The 21026-nt window shown below is 40.0% G+C and overlaps 1 protein-coding gene across 4 annotated transcripts in view; it reads right to left on the bottom strand.

The window, feature by feature from the left end:
• Positions 1-21026, bottom strand: part of SGCG (sarcoglycan gamma) — a 133004-nt gene that overhangs the window by 91262 nt on the left and 20716 nt on the right. The window contains exons 2-3 of one of the 4 annotated variants that reach the window (XM_011226789.3): positions 16306-16346; positions 16066-16195 (exon numbers count right to left, since the gene is read on the bottom strand). The exons of 2 other annotated variants lie outside the window; for them this stretch is intronic. The gene's annotated coding sequence lies outside the window, so the exon portion shown is untranslated. Of the gene's footprint in view, positions 1-16065; positions 16347-21026 lie in introns of all 4 variants that reach the window. One more of the 4 variants, XM_019801195.2, reaches the window with a different exon arrangement.

The following is a 21026-nucleotide window of genomic DNA, read 5'->3' as shown; positions in this document are numbered from 1 at the left end:
AAAGAGCTTCTGCACAGCCAAGGAAACAGTCAAAAAAACTAAGAGACAGCCCACGGAATGGGAGAATATATTTGCAAAGGACACCACAGATAAAGGACTGGTATCCAAGATCTACAAAGAACTTCTCAAACTCAATACACGAGAAACAAATAAACAAATCATAAAATGGGCAGAAGATATGAACAGACACTTTTCCAATGAAGACATACAAATGGCTAACAGACACATGAAAAAATGTTCAAAATCATTAGCCATCAGGGAAATTCAAATCAAAACCACACTGAGATACCACCTTACGCCAGTTAGAATGGCAAAGATAGACAAGGCAAGAAACAACAATTGTTGGAGAGGATGTGGAGAAAGGGGATCCCTCCTACATTGTTGGTGGGAATGCAAGTTGGTACAGCCACTCTGGAAAACAGTGTGGAGGTCCCTTAAAAAGTTAAAAATTGAACTACCCTATGACCCAGCCATTGCACTACTGGGTGTTTACCCCAAAGATACAGACGTAGTAAAGAGAAGGGCCATATGCACCCCAATGTTCATAGCTGCATTGTCCACAATAGCCAAATCATGGAAGGAGCCGAGATGCCCTTCAACAGATGACTGGATTAAGAAGCTGTGGTCCATATATACAATGGAATATTACTCAGCTATCAGAAAGAACGAATTCTCAACATTTGCTGCAACATGGACGGCACTGGAGGAGATAATGCTAAGTGAAATAAGTCAAGCAGAGAAAGACAATTATCATATGATTTCTCTCATCTATGGAACATAAGAACTAGGAAGATCGGTAGGGGAAGAAAGGGATAAAGAAAAGGGGGGTAATCAGAAGGGGGAATGAAGCATGAAAGACTATGGACTCTGAGAAACAAACTGAGGGCTTCAGAGGGGAGTGGGGTGGGGGAATAGGATAGACTGGTGATGGGTAGTAAGGAGGGTACATATTGCATGGTGCNGGTAGTAAGGAGGGTACATATTGCATGGTGCACTAATGAATCATCAAACTTTACATCAGAAACCAGGGATGTACTGTACGGTGACTAACATAATATAATAAAAAAAATTAAAAAAAAGAAAACTTCAGCTATTTCTCAACAACGGGGCAGGAGCAGAGGACAGGCGCCATCCGCCATTTATGTTATATCTGAACTCTCATAATTACATGCACATTATGGTGGGGTATTGCTGTAACACTGTAGTTATACAATTATATTCACCAGGAGGCTGTCGAAATGCTTGACTTGTATGCATCTAACAAACATCCTGATTTACCTACTTTTATGTATATCTACTCATCTGTATACACGAAATTAAAACTAAATAAGTTCAAAAAGTAATGAAGAAAGCCATTATCACAGTGGAAGAATTTAGCATACGTCTATCGATAGATCAAGCCCTCTAAAATGAGTGGTGCTATATGAAACTTGGACAATACAATTGAAATGTGCTTAAATGGACATGTATGGAGCCCGGCTGGGAAGTGCTTATTCTTTACAGCATACATGTAACATTTGCAAAATCTGATAACATACTAGTTCCGAAGGAACTATGAAGAAATGCCACTGGATTTGTTTCAAACAAATTCTTAGGTCTTTTGATAATAGAGTAAAATTAGAAGTGCATTACATAATAATGGATAAAACAAAAACCAAAGTCTTTGAAAAATGCTAAGAGGCCTGGGGTCGAGGCTTGATGATTACACTCACTCAGACACAGGCAGATGATTCAGATTATGTTTTCCTGCCACAACCACAAGGAATGGGTGGAGGAGGTCCAATGGGCACAGCTCCCAAGCCATCCCTTCATTTCCCCAAGGGAGATTCATCTGAGTGTTAAAGATGGAGCTCTGCTTTGAGTTAGGTCCTCCCAGGCCACAGGGCATGCTGACTGGGGGCTTTCCAAACCTCTAGTAGCACCCATCATGTCAATCGAAAAACTGCAGGAAAATTATTTTTGACAGTCTCAAAAACTGCCTTTCACACCGTGGGACATAGCTCTGAAGTCCAAGCAGCATAATTTCTTATTACGCAGCAGGTACTATCATGTTACACCACCCATTAAAATGACAAGGCAATTCACAAGAGTAGTCAACTGCAAGGCTATATAACCATGGCCAGTAGGAGATATGCATACATAACAGGCAATCACTGAGTATGCATTGGACAAATGAATGTATGGAGACTGGGACTTACTGGATATAAAGCATAGTTTTATGCTTCAGTATGAAAAACAAGATCATTACAAAAGAACAAATAGAGAAAGGTGAATAGAGTCTAAAACAAAACCCCACACAGAGGTGATAAGTGAATAAATGGAAAGTGAGAAATAAGAGATATCCAGTATACATGGGCAACTCTTCCAGGGAAGGAAGAAGTTAGTGTGCTTATCAGTTAAAGAGGACTAGGTCATGCTAGCACTGAGAACCATGGGATGGAAAAGTTCTCTTTCCATTTGCTTTCTGACTTCCAAAAGATAGCTAATTCCCATGTTAATTAGCTAATTCCCACTGTATTTCTGGCCTCCCAGTTGCATCACTCTGACTGTACACAAACATTTAGGAAAACAAAGGGTAATGGGGAGGAGACTGCAATGACTGATAATAAATTGGGGAAAACATTTGTCTTAAAGATAAGGCAGCACTGATACCCTTAAAAAATATAAATAATCCAATAACACTTGAGCAAAGCCTTGCACATACATCAAAGAAACAAAAATGACCAATAATACCCACAGAAAAAAGTTCAACTTCACTGTGTACCAAAGGAATGTAGATAAACACAAGTGCTGGGGCAGTCTGCAAAGACTATGGGAGATTTAAAAAGTGATAGTAGCCAATACTGGCAAAGTGTTTGAAAAATGAGCATGGTACCACTCTGCTGGTGAGTGTGAAAGTGAACATAATCCTCTTAGACAAGTACTTGGCGCTATGTACCCAGAACCTCAAACAAACACATCACTTTCAATTCTGGAAACTTATCCAAAGAAACAATTATGAATGAAAATGAAGATTTATGTTTCAAGGGTATGTATTGTAGCATTAACTATGATGGTGAAAAACTGGACACTAAATAAATGATGAGGAGTAATGAATTTATTGGATCCTTACAGTATGACAGAATTAACTGCTTGGAAGCAAGACAATATCCTAGGGAAATGCTAATGAGAGTGCTAAATGAAGACGATAGAATATTGAAATACATATCAAAATGTATATGCATAGAAAAAAAGAGTGAAATTTAAAAATAGTTAATAATAATTTACCCCATACTCTACTTTTTTCATTGAAAATTGCATTTCCCAAATGTTTTTCTGTATTTTTCAGATTTACAGAATTTATACAAGTCTATCTTTTGATATATATATATATGATCTTTTGATAATACTAAAGTTAGTAATAAATTTACCATACTCATCTCAACTTTATGATACATTTAGGATGATAAAATAACTGGAAGAATAGATCTGCCTTATCTTTTAGCCAAGCTGCTCAGCTCGGCATTGGATACGTAAATACAGCAAGGTATGTGGAGTATAATTATCAATTTCATCCAAAGTTACAGTCACTTATGCCCATATTCCCACATTATAAATACACACACACACACATCAGAAGGGTCATTGGATTGTTCTCTCTTCTTTACAATAGGATTGACTTTTAAAATAAAATGGCAAACTCTGCCATTTAAAAAAAAAAGTTCTTTATAAAATACACCAAACCAAGAGAATAAACGTCCTTTAAGTAGCTAAGAGACCTAAAGAAACTTTTAATTAAATGAATGAATGACTCTAAAGAAAAAGAAAACCTCAAACCCATGGTCATACAAATGTTAGGTAATAAAACTGTGGTTTTAAACATCATATTTTGTTTCATAGTTCAGATGTAAGCTTATTTTAAAACTGTGAGGTTTATAAAGGTTGGCAATTCAAACATTTTTCTTCGTGTTTTGTCATTGTTTTTATTAAATAAACTCAGAAATCAGAGACTTTTATGGTGTCATTATATAGTATTTGCCTAAGGAGTAATATTAACAACCAGAAATTGAAGTTGGCAGAGATCAGACAGAGAATAGTGGTTGAGCAAGAACAGTATTGATGTCAATTAGAAGTGCGCGCATTAAAGTAGCATCACAAAGACCGCCACATTTGGAGACCTGGCTTCTTAACCCAAACCCGGTGTTATTTGATGCCAAATATGTTCCCGTTCTTGGCATGGTTTAGACCTACCATTAACCTCTGATTTAGTGCATGTACATCAAGTGGAGAGAGATTAATAGCTGGCTGCAGTGAAAGCTAAGGAAATGTTAATGAAATGCCATACAGAGGAGCCACTGGAAGCCCAAAAGTGACCCCATGTCTCCCTGTTGAAGGTCACTCAGTGGCCTCCCGCTGCACTTCATACTAAGCTCCATTCCACTGGTGTGTCCAACCTTCCCAGTCCCATCTCATCCCACTCTGTCCTTCTCAACATTGGTTTCCTTCCATCTCTCAAACAGAATAAGCTATTTCTATCTCCTAGCCTTTGTACCTATTGTTCCTTCTGACTGAAAATTTGGTCCATACCACGTGGCAGCCACTTCTGTCTTGACTTAAATAGTCTTTCATGAACAACCTGCCCCCTTCCGTGTATCTTCTGTCTTGTCCTAATTTATAACTGAGTCCTAGTTATTTCCTCCCTAGTATTTCTCAGGGTGGATAAGGATACCTTTATTTGTTTACTCTGTATTGTCTATTCCTCTTTAGACTCTTCTCTCCATGAGGGCAGGAAGGACACTTTGTTCACTGTCATATATCCAGAACCTAGAGCAGTATCTGTGACAGAGCAGGAACTCAGTTATATATGATTGTTACCGGCAGGCAAGCCAAATGAAATACATTCTCATCTATAATGTACTTGTGAAATAGATTTCCATGTCTAGGAAACAGCATTATGATTGAAAATGTAAGTCATTCCATCTTTATCCATACATCCTATTATCTCTCTTACCCATTCTTTAACTGAGATCCTACCGACTTCAACAGAAAGTCCGTGAATAGCTAAGAGAAGAACTGGAATGTATCAAACAAAAGGGGGAAATGATAGATTTACACATCCCTATTTTCCAGACCCTTTTATTGGCATAATGAGATAACTGAGGCATATGTCATAAGTCATTGGCTGACGCTTCCCTCATTTCACATCTCAGCAATCCTGCATATGACTCTATTTGCCAGTATGAATGTTAATCATAAGCATTCTTTGTGTCTGAACAGCACATTTTAAGGGTCAAGATCATATAAAGTTCTACCCTGATAAGATAAATGAGTTGAATATGGGAGGAAGATTAGTATCAAAAAAGCACTGTTTCTACTTTTGCTTTCATATAAACCAGACTGAGTTCTAAAGACATGCCTTACTTAGTTCTAGGATGAAAACTTCACGATGATCAGTTCTGTCAACTGGTCAACTCACCTGGCCCAGCAGGCTTCTCCTCACAGCAGACTCCTGATCACCTTAGTCTCAGGACAAGTCCTGACTTTTCGTGGAATATGTTTGAAGAGCTCTGTGACAGGGGCTTTGTGGCTTTGACACCTGCTTCTGTCCATGACATGCAGCCCACAGACCCACATTTCTTTCTAATCCTTGCACCTGCTCCCTGGAGACTGGAGTTCCCCTTGCTGTTTTATCTTTTCTTCCTTCTTCGCACTGGCATTCCTTCCCCAAATTCTACTCCAACCTGTGATCCCATTAAAGTTCTAAGGAAATCATGGACAAGATTTACTTGGAGACTCTTAGTTTCTTACAATTAAGACTCCTGAACGAAAGTGGAGGAGAAAGGCATGATATTATTTGATTGTGGCTTATCTGCTTGTCTTTAAAATATATACTTCTCTGATTTTGTTCATCCAAAATGAACACGAGGATTTATTTTTTGATTTAATATGTAGTCTTTTAGGAAACAGTACATGGTTATCTTTTCTTCCCCCAAGTTCTTGTTGTTGAGTTTGTGTTTTGTCAAATCACTCGGAAACTACCAACACATGTGTGGACTATTTCATTACACAGCATTTTCCAAATGTTATATCAACACAAAAGGATCATCAAACATAGAGTTTAATTATGCAGTTTTTTAAGAAAAAAAATTTTTAACACATAAAGTTTTCACTGTGCTGTTTATTGGCATCCTAACTTAAAAATGCTTCCCTAATATCATGGGTAATGTAATAGTTTTCTTCTAAGTCCCCTATTGCTCACAATCGAGATTCCCAGGGTTCTTAAGGACCACTTGATACCTGTAGCCACTGGCATCTTTCTCACAACAGGTGGAGTGTAAGGCTTATTGGTGAATTACATGTATTTGATGTCATGAAAATTATAAGTTTTATAAAGGTTATTATGCCTCTGATTACCATTATTCCAAATAAACCATTTAAATATCATTGGACACCTAACATGCACAATCAATCCTGTTAACCTTATAACATTTGCTCTAATATATTCCCAAATATATTTATAAATCTTACATATGTGGAGGCTTGTATTTCCCTGAAATTTGTCCCCATAGCTCCAAAGGGAAAATGCACTGTTCTAGAATAATGGTTAGCATGCAGTGTTATATTTGCTGTTATTATACACTAAGTACAAAATTCATGGTCTTTTGACTTTGAAGCCAGATCATACTAGCATTTTGAAGAATGTGTATTTATAGAATGTGATGGTGCCATACCTTAACAAGGTTCTGGAAACTATTATTACAGATACAATGCATATCATATCAGAAAAGCTCTATGTTATTAATAGAGTCAATCAAAACTCAAATACATATTTATTAAAATTACTATATGAATGACTTAGCTATGTATTTTCTGTGAAATATTTTATGATTTTGTTCCTTTAAAATGTTTTGACAACAGAATATGATTTAATCAAAGTAATCTCCAAAATAATAATGACCTCTAATTTGTCTATATTGAGAGTAAAGGGATAATTAGTTGACGTTAGCCTCTATTTAAGGCGGAATTATCCTGGCGGTACTGTGGAAACTTTAACTTATCCCCCTACTTATGAACCCAAGCAAATTAATCTGAAAGGCAAATTGTTCTCTCCTGTCTCCAGTTTCCTAGCTTACTCAACATCCAAAAAATATTGCATCCATGTCCCCATATTATTTGTCCCATATTCACAAGGGCAGGATTTTTTTTTTCCCCCTGTGAGTTCTTGGCCAGTCTCACTGCCTAGAACACTGCCAATATCTGATGACTGCATGGATGGATATAATGCAAAGATGAATTCTCCATTAAATGCTAGTTTTAAGTTGTTCTACTGGATTATACTTTGGTCATACCTACAAAAGTAAAACATGTAAAGAAAGAAAATTATTTTTTAAAAATTCATGCTCAAGTCGATAGTCATAACAGAAAACCTGAAGACGACTCTAGCAGATGCTGTGGTGTGCCACGCAGACCTCCCCTCATCACCAAGAAACTCACTCTCCCAGTCACCAAGGACTGCTTCCTGCTCACAGCACACACCTAAGTCCCTGCCCTGGAACTGTCTTTGGCTGAAGAGGGCAGACTCGCCTAAAGCAATGCCCCTCCCAGGGCAGCTAAGGACTGGTCAGTCTGGGGGCGTGAGGGCTCGGCCCCCACCTTCATTCACGTCTTCTCTGAAGGGTCAGTCTGACTCAGAGATCATCCCCCACCCCTCATCTCTCCCCAGGCAGCCCTGTGGGATCACGGAGGCTTCTGTTTTCACTGCATCACAGTTGAGCTTCTTCCTCTGCCCATTCCTGCTTCCTCCACTCCCGTAAAGCTGTTTTTCCTAAAAATACTTCCTAATGAACTTCCTCTATGCAAATCTCAGTCTCCTGTCCCCATCCCCATGTCCCCATCAAAGCACAGGTAGTAGAGTTGGTGGCCAGAAGTAGTCTGGGGAAGCAAATGTAAAATGGTATTTTGGAGCTGGATCACCTGTCAATCACTGGCAACAAGGACCCTGTTTCTGGCAGTTCATGGAATACCAGCTATGCCACAGCACACATTGGTGGCATCACTGGTGCTGAACAGGATGGAACACCAGTGGGAGGAAACTTACTTGCGGGTGCAACGCATAAGGGGTTGGAAGGTTTCAGATGAAGCAATCATCATAAGGACCATGGAATTGATGGCTCTTCTTCCAGGCACTGGAGAAAGACAATGTGAGGCAGAGATGGTGCCAGGCAAACTGTAAAAATCAGAGGGCCTCTCTGGCAATTGTTGAAGAGACTTTTGTTTCCTATAATTGAAGGGTAGAGTGAGCAGAGGATCCAGCCTTTGTAAGAGTCATGGAGCACCAAAGAAGATGGAATTCTCAACCCAGGCAAGGCTGCTCTGTCAGAACCAGAGCCCCAGCAGGGTGGGAGTGGAGCTGTGAGACTTGAAATGAGACATTTGGGCCAATGCACTTAAGGAACTGGAAACTTTAGATGCCCCTGGAATGTCTGGGTCTGCAGAGTGGCCCATTCCTCCCTCCCACTTGATGATATTGTGATAACCTGCCACTTGGCTGTTCTCTCCAGGCCAGTTGACCAATAGTGGGGTTAAGTCACCACATAACCAGGTAGGGAAAGGCAGGGTCTGATAAGGGAATAAAGGGACCATATCCAAAGGGCCAGAAGGTCCTACCAAGGTGTCAGCAGGTGACAGCATAACTGGAACTGAGTCCTGAGGGGATGGATCAAGGAAGATACAAAGTGGACAAAAAAAAGCATTTGGCATTAGAGCATCCTCTGATGATACAGAACTTAACACCATGACAAAGGGTCTTGGAAGGTGGCATTAATAAACTGCTAGGTTGGCCCTCAAAAGCTTGGAGAAAGTGATGGCTTATATAGTGAAAGACAAAAGCCAGAAGTGCCAGACTAGTCGTTGAAAAGGATGAAGATAGATGGGCAAGTGCCAAGGGAGTTCTCTCCATCTATGCAACAAGAGACATCAAGGATGGATGATTAGGAGGCTGAAGGCCACTGGCCACTATAAAAATCACAACTCTTTGCTCAAGTTCCATATGGGGACACCCTTGACTGAAGAGAGGCTCAGTCCCCAGAAGGAGGCACCTGCAACACCAGAACAAGAGTACATAGCAAGGACTCAGCCAGTCCTGCTCCAACAGAGCCCAAGGCCATGCAATTGGGCTACCACACAACGAGGAAAGGGCAAGCCTGTGAAAGAATCACAATGTAGATCTCTAGTGTTTTGGAATAAGGACATGCCATCTGTAGCAGAAAATTATATGCCATCTGAAAAATATTTCTTTAAATACTACTGGGCCTTCATGCAGATAAGGCACTTGACCATGAGACACCAAGTGGCCATGTAGCCAGCATTTCCCATCATGACCTGAATTTTGTTAGACCTACACCAAGGCATAACAATGTCAGGAGCCAACAGCAATCTCCTGAAAGTTAGAACTTTCTCCTAGAAAGTTAGAGCCAGGCAGAAGGCACAAGTAGCCTACTTACACAAGTGACTCATAGTTCCATGTCACCCACCACCTCTCCCCCATCTCAGTCCCCTGGCCTTTGAGGGCTGTCCCTTATGACCAGCCTGCAGAAGTGGAAAAAGGCCAAACTTGGTTTTGGGGTGGGTTGGCTGAATATGTTCGTGCAAGCCACAAAAGGCCTGCTGTGGACCACAGCCCAGTCAAGGTGCTGAGAAGAAATCTTTCCAGAGCACAAAGCTTCAGGCAGTGTGCCTGCTCATCCACTTTTCATGGAAACAGAAATCAGCTGAGGTTGGAATATATACAGTTTCATTGATGGAGGTGAATAGCTTGATTGGTTCATTAGGACCTGGAAGGGGAAGTCTGGAAGAGGGAGGACAAAGAGATCTGTGAAAGAGCTTGTGGGTGGACCTTCAGGGCACAAAGGGCAAAGACCTTTGTTTCACACATTAACATCCTCCAGAGTGTCCACTGTGCAAAAGGCACCAAATAGCCAGGGTGACTATTTGGATGACTATCTGGAATAACCAGCTGACACCAACCAGCTCATCATCACCCACACTAGTGCTCCCATAGTGGGCTCAATATCAGAGTGGCCATAATAGCTGGTATAGAGGCCATGAATGGGCCCAGCAAGGGTTCCCCCTCAGCAAGGATGATCTAGCTAGTGCCACTACTGAATGTCTAAATTGCCAACAACAGACACCAATGCTGAACCTTGATATAGCACCATCCCCCAACATGCCCAAGCAGGCACTCAATGGCAGGACAATTATATTATTGTGACCAGAACTGACATCTAGGCTGGGTATGGGCTTTTCTTTTTTGCCTGCATGGCTGTGGCCAGCTTGACCATCTGAGGACTTACAGATGTTGGATCCATTGGTATGGGACTCCCCATGACATTTCAGTGAATCAAATGATCCACTTCACAGCAAAAGCACTGTGGCACTTGACTATGGGTTTACTGTTCTCATCACTGATTCTATGTCCCAGAAGCTACTGGCTTGAGAAGGGGATGGGACAAGCTTTTGATGTTGCTGTTGAGGCCCCAGCTTGGAGATTCCTTGTGAGGGTGGGTAATGCCTCAGGATGCTGTCTGCATGTCTCCTATCAACAACCATTGTGACCCTGCCTCCTCAATGGGTAGAACACATCGACCAAGGGTGAGAGTTGGAGTAGTCATTCTCACCATCACTTTTAATGATGAAGGTGGGAAATCTGTGCCTCCCATCCCCACAACTATGGGCTCCGTGGACTTAGAAGTCTGTTCCCAGTGGGAAATGCTTCTACCAGGGAGTACAACATGACTCCCATTAATCTTCAAGCTCCCATCCATTTGCTTCAGCTCCTCACATCAAGACAGCAGTTAGAAGGAAAGGATGCACCATTCCTGGCTGGGAAGACCGTCACGCAGAAGGACCAACAGAACATTTCTTGGTATTCCTTGACCATTTTTGATAGTAAATGGACAAGTGCTCAGACAATGGCTGATAAAGAAGGGCATGATGACCAATGGCTCAGACCCCTAAGAATTGAATGTCAGGGTCATCACACAAGGTTGGCTCCATAGACTGACAAAGGTATTAGGTGGGGATGAATGGGTGGGTGGGGGTGGGAGGAGAGACGGTGAGTATCATTTGCCATCTGGAGACCAGCTGCAGCCACAGAGCCTGTAGTTCATCCCACTGATGTTCCTTCAGGGCAAGAGACTGATTAGAATCTTGGTTGGAGGGTGGGCTATTCCAAAATTAGGTACATGAAGTAATCTGAGTGATGCCAGGGTGAACAATAGGGGTGTGACACCCTGGTCACACCAGAACCAAGGCCCTCATTCTTCCAGTTGCCAGGAGTGAGAATGGACGATGAGAATTACTTTTGATGGCACCGAGCCACCCCACCTACCGTGTATGTCCCACATCTACTATTTGATCACAGCAGGGGTGCGAAAGCCCAGGCCCCTTCCTCAATTCCAGGACAACTCTGAGGGCCATCCTAGCTCTGTGGCAACTACATTGCCACTCAGTCGTTCTCCCCAGTTTGGCTGCCTTCAGTTTCCTACAGGTGTTTTTACTGAAGATGTTCTCGTGTGAACTGGCATGTAAATCTCCAGCTCAAGAGTGTTTCCTGGGGAAGCCTGCCTAAACAACGGTTGTTGGAAAAATTGGGATTTTAACAAGTGAACAGTCAGATACACTGATGGATTTCTCAGTAGAACATTGCTCAATTTTATCTATTTTAGGTCAGGCTCCCTGAGTAGAACCTGAGGTGAGGATTCTCATACAAGTGATTTATTAAGGGAATGTTCTCTGAGAGGCATGTGTCAGGCAATGAGAGCAGCTGATTAGGGTGGGAGAAGAAGCTAGACACAAAGATTTGGGTTGAGATGTGGGCAATGGCAAACCCTTACTAGCCATTTAGTAGCCGGTCCCTGTGCCAGCCCTGTGAAGGGGACCTCAGTCCACCCTAGTATAGTCATGACTCTTAAGTTTGACATTGTTTACAAAGGAATACAGAGTTCAGAATATTCTTAAAGTTTACACATGGAAGCTGCATTTAACGAAACAGAATAAAAAAGCCTGTCATCTATGTTGTTAAGTCTTTGGAGTTTTATAACTGAACTGAAAATTTCAGGCAAAGAAGCTCTATAACCCCTTCCCCTCAAAACCTATTTGCCTAGTTCCTAAAAATAGCATTTAACTAAATTCTAACTCTGAGAAATAGCTACACAAAATTAACGACAAATTTTAAGAAAAGAAAGTTATTTAAATGTATCAATCAAGCAGAGATTCTTTATAGTTACAAGTCTCCATATGAAAGATTTAGGGCAAAAAGGGATTCTTGAGGTAGACCTAATTAAGTTTCTTATCAAATGTGGTGTATATGCAATTTTCTGATTGCTTTGACAGTTCATTAAGAAGTTTCAGAGAACTTCAAGGTCACGATTCACTTCTATCTTGTAGACACCTTTTCTTCAGGATTGAAATGTGAGGATTTAAAGTGATATTCAAATGCAGGCCAGTACAGGGACAGCAGACTTCTATGTTTTACCAAGATTAACATTTTAGAATATTTTATATGCAATTTTCATTAAGATCTAAAATGTTTTATGAAAGGAAAATGTTCATAGGAAACCCAAACAGTCAGTTGAGTTTTTTTCCTTCAGAACTACTGAAGGCACCAAGGATTTCTAGTAAATTAGTGAAAGTATCAGGGAGGGTTTTCTATTTGTGTTCTGGAAGGCATATTTCCTCCTTAGCACCCCTGACTGTGTGTAGAGAACATTTCCTACTGGGGTAACAGCCTCAGTCTGGAATCTTCTATAGAGGGCTTGTGGTGACTTGCTGGGGTCCAGGAGAAGCAGGTTCGAAATCCCAATACTCGCCATACTGAGGTTCCTCCCTGACCCCCCTGTTAGTGGGGGTGAGCATAAGAGATGATGCGTTTCCTCATTATTGGTGATGCTGAGAAGGTGTGAGAGCGGGAGGAGGATGAGGAGAGCTACTGCTTACCAACAAGTCAGACACTTTCTACATGTTTCGTATGAGCTGAATTTGATACTCATTATAACGTCAGGAGGTAGAAACTGATTATTCCTATTTTTACAAATGAGGAAACTGAGACTGAGGGCAGTTAAGCAATTCACACAAACAAGGTTATATAGCTGGAAAGTGGCATTCTGACTCCACAGTCTGAACTTGTATTCACTGCCTCCTCATCAATAGTATGTTTTTCAGGGATGATTCACAAGCAAAACCAATTGAGAATGTGCCAAAGGAAGTTGACATAGTCACAAAGGTGAGTTTAGGTTTCAAGGTATCCATCTCCACAGCAATGGCTTCTTCCTGGGCTCCCTTCATTCCTCAGTCCTCAACAGAAGCTGTCTTTGGATTTTCCATACTCCTCCCTCCACCCTCTCCCACGCCGCCAATCCATCCTCCATGGCAACCAGAGTGAGTGTCCCAAAGAATAAATCTGTCCCTGATGCTTTTCTGTTGTAAATGCTCAAATGGCACCTCATGGCTTTAGGATGAAGCACACATCCGTTGGGTGTAAGCAAACCCTCCTGCCATCCCAAGCTAATTTTTCATCAGTAGTATGCTGCACACCTGTCATACCCATGTCAAGTAGACTTTGATATTTTGAGGGATTTTGAAAGAAGTCTTGAGACTTTTGCAAAGCCACAAATTACTAAATACTTCTGTATCATAAATTTTGCTAGGGCATAAACACATATAAAATTGAAAATGAAGTTGCAGTCTGAAATGGCCCATCCAGTGGATGAGGAAAACCACAACACTCATGGGGACAGCATGGAAATATCTGGCCTCGCAGTAGGTCCAGGGAAGCATGAAGCAAGGCAGATGCTGTTTAGGTGGGGAAGAAGAGGGGGAGGGAAGGGCAGAGGGGTAGAGGCAGGTTCCGAAGAATGGACAAGTAGCAAAATCATCCTTGGGACTGTAGTTTTTTCCCTCTAATGAGGAAACCATACCAATGGCGGGCTTAGCCCTTAGCCAGGCTGGGCTCATTTGAGAAGCAGCAAGGGTCTGTGAGAAGCCAAGCAGAAGAGGGAGCAAAGGGAGAACCACAGGTCCTACACAATATGTAATATTAAACTAAATGGACAACCATTCATAATTTACAATTACTATTTGATTTTCATAGTCAACAGCAATGCAATGATTAGAAAGTGTGTATTTTCACAGGCAATATGGAGCCATTTTATTTTCAGCATTTTAATTGTGTAGGGAGGAAACATTTTTCCTTCTACCCTTTAAGGTCTTCCAGGAAGTTTAAGAATTAAATTGATATGAGACATATTAACAGAAAAAACAAAACAAAGCCCAAGGTTTACTACATGCAGCCGGAGGCCCAATAACAAGGTGGAGAACTAAAGAAAAAACCCAGGGCACCTGGGTGGCCTCAGTGGGTTAAGTGTCTGCCTTCAGCTCAGGTCATGATCCCAGGGTCCTGGAATCAAGACCCGCATTAGGCTCCTTGCTCAGCAGGGAGTCTGCTTCTCCCTCTGCCTGTTGCTTCCCCTGCTTGTGTGCTTGCGGTCTGTCAAACGAATAAATAAAATCTTTTTAAAGAAAAATAAACAACCCAGGCAGGCAGTTTTTATACTTTTTAGAGAAAGGGACCATAAATCTGCAGGGAATTGACAGGACAAAGAAAACTGAACATTGGGAGCTTCCATTACTAAGGAATTCTAAACAGAATTTGGGCTGGGAGAGTAAATTAGTAGAAAGTAATAAGAGGGGGGAATGAAACATGAGAGACTATGGNAAAAAAAAAAAAAAAAAAAATAAAATTAAAAAAAAAAAAAAAAAGAAAGTAATAAGGATTTTTTTGTACAGACTTCTTGGCTTTCAGTTCCCCACCTCTGGTGATAGGGAGGTCTCCTTATCTCCTGCTACAGGGAGGGCACCTTTCACATGGGAGACTGATTTCTTGCTTTCAGGAGACAAATGCTGGGGAGTGGGGGGTCAGATTGTTTTTTCACTGGCTGTTTCTTAAGTGACTCTTACATTTTGGGGTGGCCTGCCCTTGGCACCTACAACTGCAAGCTTAGCCAGCCTCTTTTGGAAACTTGGATTTGTCAGTCTTTGGAATTTGACATTTAAATATGCTGAAATATTACTTTTCATTTGGCTTTGAAATAAAACCTTAGATAAATTCTAGAACCTATAAAACTAACACCAACTTGAACCATTAGTCTTGAAATTCTCTGAGTGTGCCTCTTTGTACCTATTTCTGCAAAATGTTTCCAAGAAAATAAGTAAAACTAAACAGTACATTTTGTACTAGTGAGTTACTCCATCCTGCTGGCACATCCTTCAGCCAGTTGAGTTCTATTTTCCCTTATTATCTTTTTCTGTGCCTCCCTTTAAACTTGTTTTCCAATTGCTCCATATTAGGAAACACAAAGAGCTGACAACTTGAGTAGGCCGAAGTGTTGGCATATGTTTACCTTTTACTCTATATTAACTTTTTGATATGGATTTTGAGCAACACTTTGTTTTCCAGGTTTTAGGAGAGAACTATTCTCTCCTTTTTTTACTCCAAGAATAGTTGGGAAGCCGAAGTTGGTAATTTGCTCTTGTTTTGCTTATTCTCAATTTATCAAACGACTGGGACTCTTGCTCTCTTTCATTTTAATCTAGTTTTTAATGCCTGTGACAGAACCGTAGGCAAAATGTAAATGAAATGTGGTTCCACCACAAAAGTTTAAACTAGAATTAGAAACAGGTAATCTTAAAGATTATATTTTCTCTAGATTAACTATAGTATACAATTTAATTCCCAATAACAGAGAAATGCTATCATGGAATTCTAAGAATTAGAAACATTAGAAATACAAATTGCGTGAAAAATACATAGCATGTTAGTAGTCAAAGAGTGGAAATGAGAAGTTATATTAAATTTTATTGAAACTTATATATAATCATTTTGAGAGAAATGTATTCAACATTTTAAATGGAATTTATTAACTATTATGTCACCTACGAAGAGAAAAAAACCAAGAACTCTTGTACCTATTTGGTTTTTAAGTTGTGCATTGTAATGATCTAAAATCCAAGTTAAAACTGATGACTTACCTTAGAGGTATTAAAAAGCCCACTGGGGAAGTAGCCACAGTCAGCTTCAGCTCTACCAGAGACACAATGTTTCCAAGTTTCCCCGTACTTGCAGAATGAGTGAAGGATCTGGGGCTTCAGGCTTCACCGACTATGCATGGAAGAAAAGGCTCTCACGTGCTTGGCCTTGTCTCATGTTTCATCCCCTCGTATTAGCAACAGGCGTAGCTAATTTTACTCAGTGACATAAACAGCTCATACCACACTTAAAATTGTTTGGGCACCAATTCCAGGACACCGCTCTAAGTGGGCCAAAAAAAAAAAAAAGTTCTTACAAAACCAACATTTAAATCCTGAATCATGATAGTCTTATGTAATTATAACTTTCTAAAATAAACTTTACCTTAAATGAATAGCAAAAACCAGACTAGCTTCCAGTATAATTTAATGTTGACAAAGTCTCTTGGAAATTATTTCAAATCAACATGCAACATTTAGAACTTAGGACTTTATTAGTATTAAATTCCTTAAATTCACTCCTTAAAAATCACTTTCTTTAGGCCTCTTTTGAAGCAAAAAACTTTAATAGTTGAGAAGAAAGCCTTAATGATCATCTAATAAAGAGAAGGTAAATCAATTCTGCCTGTTAAAATTATGACAGTTCTTTTCCAGTAAATTAAATTTATATTGAGTTTAACAAAGGGTGTGACTGTGACAATGCAATCTTGATGTTTTATCTTTATTTAAAAAGAATAGCAGATCATTCATTTTCATAAGATGTAAACAAAAGAAATATCAAGCTTTTTAATCACCTTTTATTTTGCATTATTTTTATATAGCCTGGTGAGCAGCATGAATTAACAGATTAAATGATATATTTGAAATTTGTATTTTAACACTAAACCTTGAATAGGAGAAGCAGTGCAATGATAAACCACATGTTTAATATTTATTTTATTTTCTTCTCAGGAGACCTTTTCTCTTAATCTATTTATTCATAACTCTAACTTCTTTTGACATTTGATGCTTCTCATACCAACAGCTGCAGGCCTTAAATTAAAAGCTGATATAGCTTCAATTAATCACACATTTATTTATAAGACTCTAAAAAATCTTTCATGAACTCTCTGCACATTAATATTTTCCCTGTCACAGCAATTTAGAAATAAAATTACAGCACAACTATCATATATACATATATAAAATATATATAATACTTAATGATGATGATATGAGATGTATGTTTGTATCAGTATGTGTCTGAAAAGTCAAAATTTGAAACTCCTAACTCAATATTCTGGTTGAAATGTCACACATTTAAAGGTTACATATTGAGGGACCTTTTCATCAATCAGTAAATTGGTTTTATAGCGATGAACTTTTCAATGTTTTGTGGATTGCTTTGCAAAATGTTAGTCAAGTTATGGATTTGATCTCCATTCACATCTACAGATACATTTAATACTAGCAACTTTTCTTTTCAGTCCTTCAGGGGAAGGGCTTAGAGAAAATCATCTTTCATTTTATAGAATAGTTGAAATTATTAAAATAAGATCTTCAAAGTTTTTAATGTAAGGCTAGGTTTAGCTTATAACTCACCTATACACATCTCGGTGTATATGTTTTCAGTGGATTCATAGCATTTTAAATCTACAAGAGACCTTAAAGGAAACAATCTAGTTAAACAGTCCACTGGATGTAAAATAGCTCTTTCAAGGTTATAGAGCTGATTTGGGCATGGCAAACAAACCGAAACAGGATCATACCTAAAGAGAACAAACTGGTGGTCACCAGAGGGGAGTAGGGGGGTGTGGCTGAAATAGGTACAGGGGGTTAAGAATTACAAACTTCCAGTTGTAAATGAGTCACGGAGGTGAAAAGTACAGCATAAGGAATATAGTTAGTACTATTGTAATAATGTATGGTGACAGATGGTGACTACAGTTATCTCCATGAACACTATGTAATGTATACAACTGCTGAATCACTATGTTGTACACCTAAAACTAATGTAACATTGTGTGTTAACTGTACTTCAATTTAAAAAAAAAGAAGGGGCACCCGCACCCCAATGTTCATAGCAGCAATGTTCATGATAGCCAAACTGTGGAAAGAGCTGAGATGCCCATCAACAGACAAAGGGATAAAGAAGATGTGGTTCATATATACAATGGAATATTACTCAGCCATCAGAGAGGATGAATAACCCACCATTTGCATCGACATGGATGGAACTGGAGGGGATTATGCTAAGTGAAATAAGTCAAGCAGAGAAAGACAACTATCGGATGGTTTCATTCGTATGTGGAATATGAGGAATAGCGCAGAGGACCACAGGAGAAGAGAGGGAAAACTGAATGGGAAAAAATCAGAAAGGGAGACAAACCCTGAGAGACTCTGGACTCTGGGAACCAAACTGAGGATTACAGAAAGGAGGGGGGTGCAGGGATGGGGTGAGACCAGGTGATGGGTATTAAGGAGGGCACGTGTTGTGGTGAGCACTGGGTGTTATTCGCAACTAATGAATCATTGAACACTACATCAAAAACTAATGATGTTCTATATGTTGGCTAATTGAACATAATAAAATAAATAAAAAAAACAGAAAAAGAAGAAAGTCCTTAGGCTCTTAAGTTTAGCATGGTCTTACGTAACTCTAGGATCCTTCTGGGATTCACCCTATCCTTCCCCCTTTCCTCAGTGAGCAATCCTGCCCTCCTACCTCACTTCTGCCTGGGGGCAGACAGTCCTGCTGCCTAAGACACTGGGTTGGGGAGACCACTTTTAGATCTAGTGAAAACAAGGTATTACTAGTAGAGATACCGTTCATTTTGGACTAATTATTTTTGTTTTTGATTTGAAGCGAAAGGTAAGTTTGCCTCTGGAGGAAGGATATGGGGGATGATGGGGATGAGACAATTGAAAGTTTGAAGAGAGAAATAGTGAAGAGCTGGGGAGTAAATGTACTAGTGAAATATACTAGACAATGTTTGGACCCAGCCCAAGTTGATCAATATACAGTGGTCCTATTTTTATAGTTCCTGAGACTTTGGGTACTAACTGTAGATGTGAGCTCCTATGACGAAATCCCCCCAGACCACCTCACACTCTCCTCCCAAACTAAACTCATCATCCCCCCAAACCTGCTCTTTTGTTCATCCTTCCTTTCTCAGTTTAGGACTCCATCCTCCACAAAGTTACTGCTGACTGATTTGGGAACTCCCTCACTAACCAGCCCACCAGTCACTAAGCCGCGGTGTCTCCTGTTCTGCCTGCTCCTTTCTCTCTGGGTCCCCATCCGACTGGTGGGCTCACCAGCAGGTCTCTCCTGGTGCTCAGTACCTGCTACTCTGCTTTCAGGTTCTGCCACGTTCCGTTCTAGACTCTGGGATTGCCAGAGAAACGCGGAGAACAGGTCGTTCTTTCTGCATCACGCCCCAGCTTAAAGACCTTCAACGACCCTTCAGGATGGGGTACCACATTCTTGACAGGGTACATGCACCATTACAACTGGGCCCTGTCTGTCTCCCCTGCCCGCATCCTTTAGGCTCTGTAAAAAACTAAATGCCATTGGGTGCCTGCCTAAATCTGACTTGAGTTACCTCCCATCCTTTTCTTTCAAATGAGCATTTAACTTTTAAAAGTCTGTTCATATCTCACTATCAGCTTTCTATATGTGTTTATAAACTTATAGTTATTTGTATTTGCATCGCCAACATTGCTTTATATACATATTCTTGCTACTAGACAATGAACTCCTTGCTCAGCACCTGCATGTAGTTAGCCTTCAATTAACTGAACTCTGAATAGTTACACCAAGCTCAATGCTTTTTATGATATAGATTCCACAGTGCACTGTAACAAAAAAAAAAGAGGAAAGAAAGAAAGAAAGAAAGAAAGAAAGAAAGAAAGAAAGAGAGAAAGAAGAAAGAAAAAGAGCTAACATATGATCAGGATGACATTATAAGACTTTTCCAGAAGAGGTCAGTATAACAGTAATAAAAGTATTTGCTTTCTGGGCAAATGAAATGTGAAATCAAATAAAATATTTTGTGAGAGATAAACTTTCAAGCATTAAAAAATAACCACATCAATGATCTGCCCCTCCAATCAAAGCTACAACTTCCTCAAGAGAGGTGGCCATAGACCTTTCACATGAGCAAAATGAAATGATTCTCTACACAAATGAAAACACAGTTAGTTTAAATCTGGAATGTAATTAATGTAATCACTTGGATGTTTCCCACACACATTCTCTATTTTTAGATAGAGATCATGCAAGTGTATGCATTTTAGAAAGATAATTCATGTTCCCTTTGGAGTGGCTGTACCAATAAAAAACTAAATTGATCACTAGATTACTGAATGTAGGCATTTTGTGGTTTCTTGTGGTACTTTGGGGAAGATTTAGGAGTCACTATTTAGTGTAAATGGCTAATTCAGTGTTTCAGGGATGACGGGAAAGAAAACAGTGAGATGCTGGAAAAATAAGAAGACAGACTTTAAAAAAAGAAAACTTACATTTCAGAAGAGAAAATGGACTACCTGTAATTTCAAAGGTTATTCATTGGTAATCACTGTATTGGGTCATCATACATTTTTTTTTTTACAGATTTATTTATTAATCTTAAAGGGTGGGGAAAGGGAGAGGCAGAGGGAGAGGGAGCGAGACTCCCAAGCAGACCCGCCACTGAGTGTGGAGCCCAATGCGGAGATTGACGCGGGGCGCGATCCCACCATCCTGAGATCACAACCTGAGCCGAAATCAAGAGTCGGAAGCTCAACAGACTGAGCCAGGCAGCGCCCCAGTGCCTGCCACTCTTATCTCCAACCCTTTGTCCTTTCCCTGTACAAAAAGTACAGGGAAAGTGGTCATATTTACCTTCCACTTTGAAACTATAATTTCCTGTATTTCCTATGATTTGATCAGGTTGATTTAAAAAAAGAATGCAATACACAGCGCTCACCTTTTTACAACTAGC

Source organism: Ailuropoda melanoleuca, chromosome 7 (genome assembly GCF_002007445.2).
Source record: "Ailuropoda melanoleuca isolate Jingjing chromosome 7, ASM200744v2, whole genome shotgun sequence".
In the NCBI taxonomy this organism is placed as follows: Eukaryota; Metazoa; Chordata; class Mammalia; order Carnivora; family Ursidae; genus Ailuropoda; species Ailuropoda melanoleuca.
The sequence above is the reverse complement of the archived record's forward strand: the minus strand, read 5'-3'. Positions and strand labels throughout refer to the sequence as shown.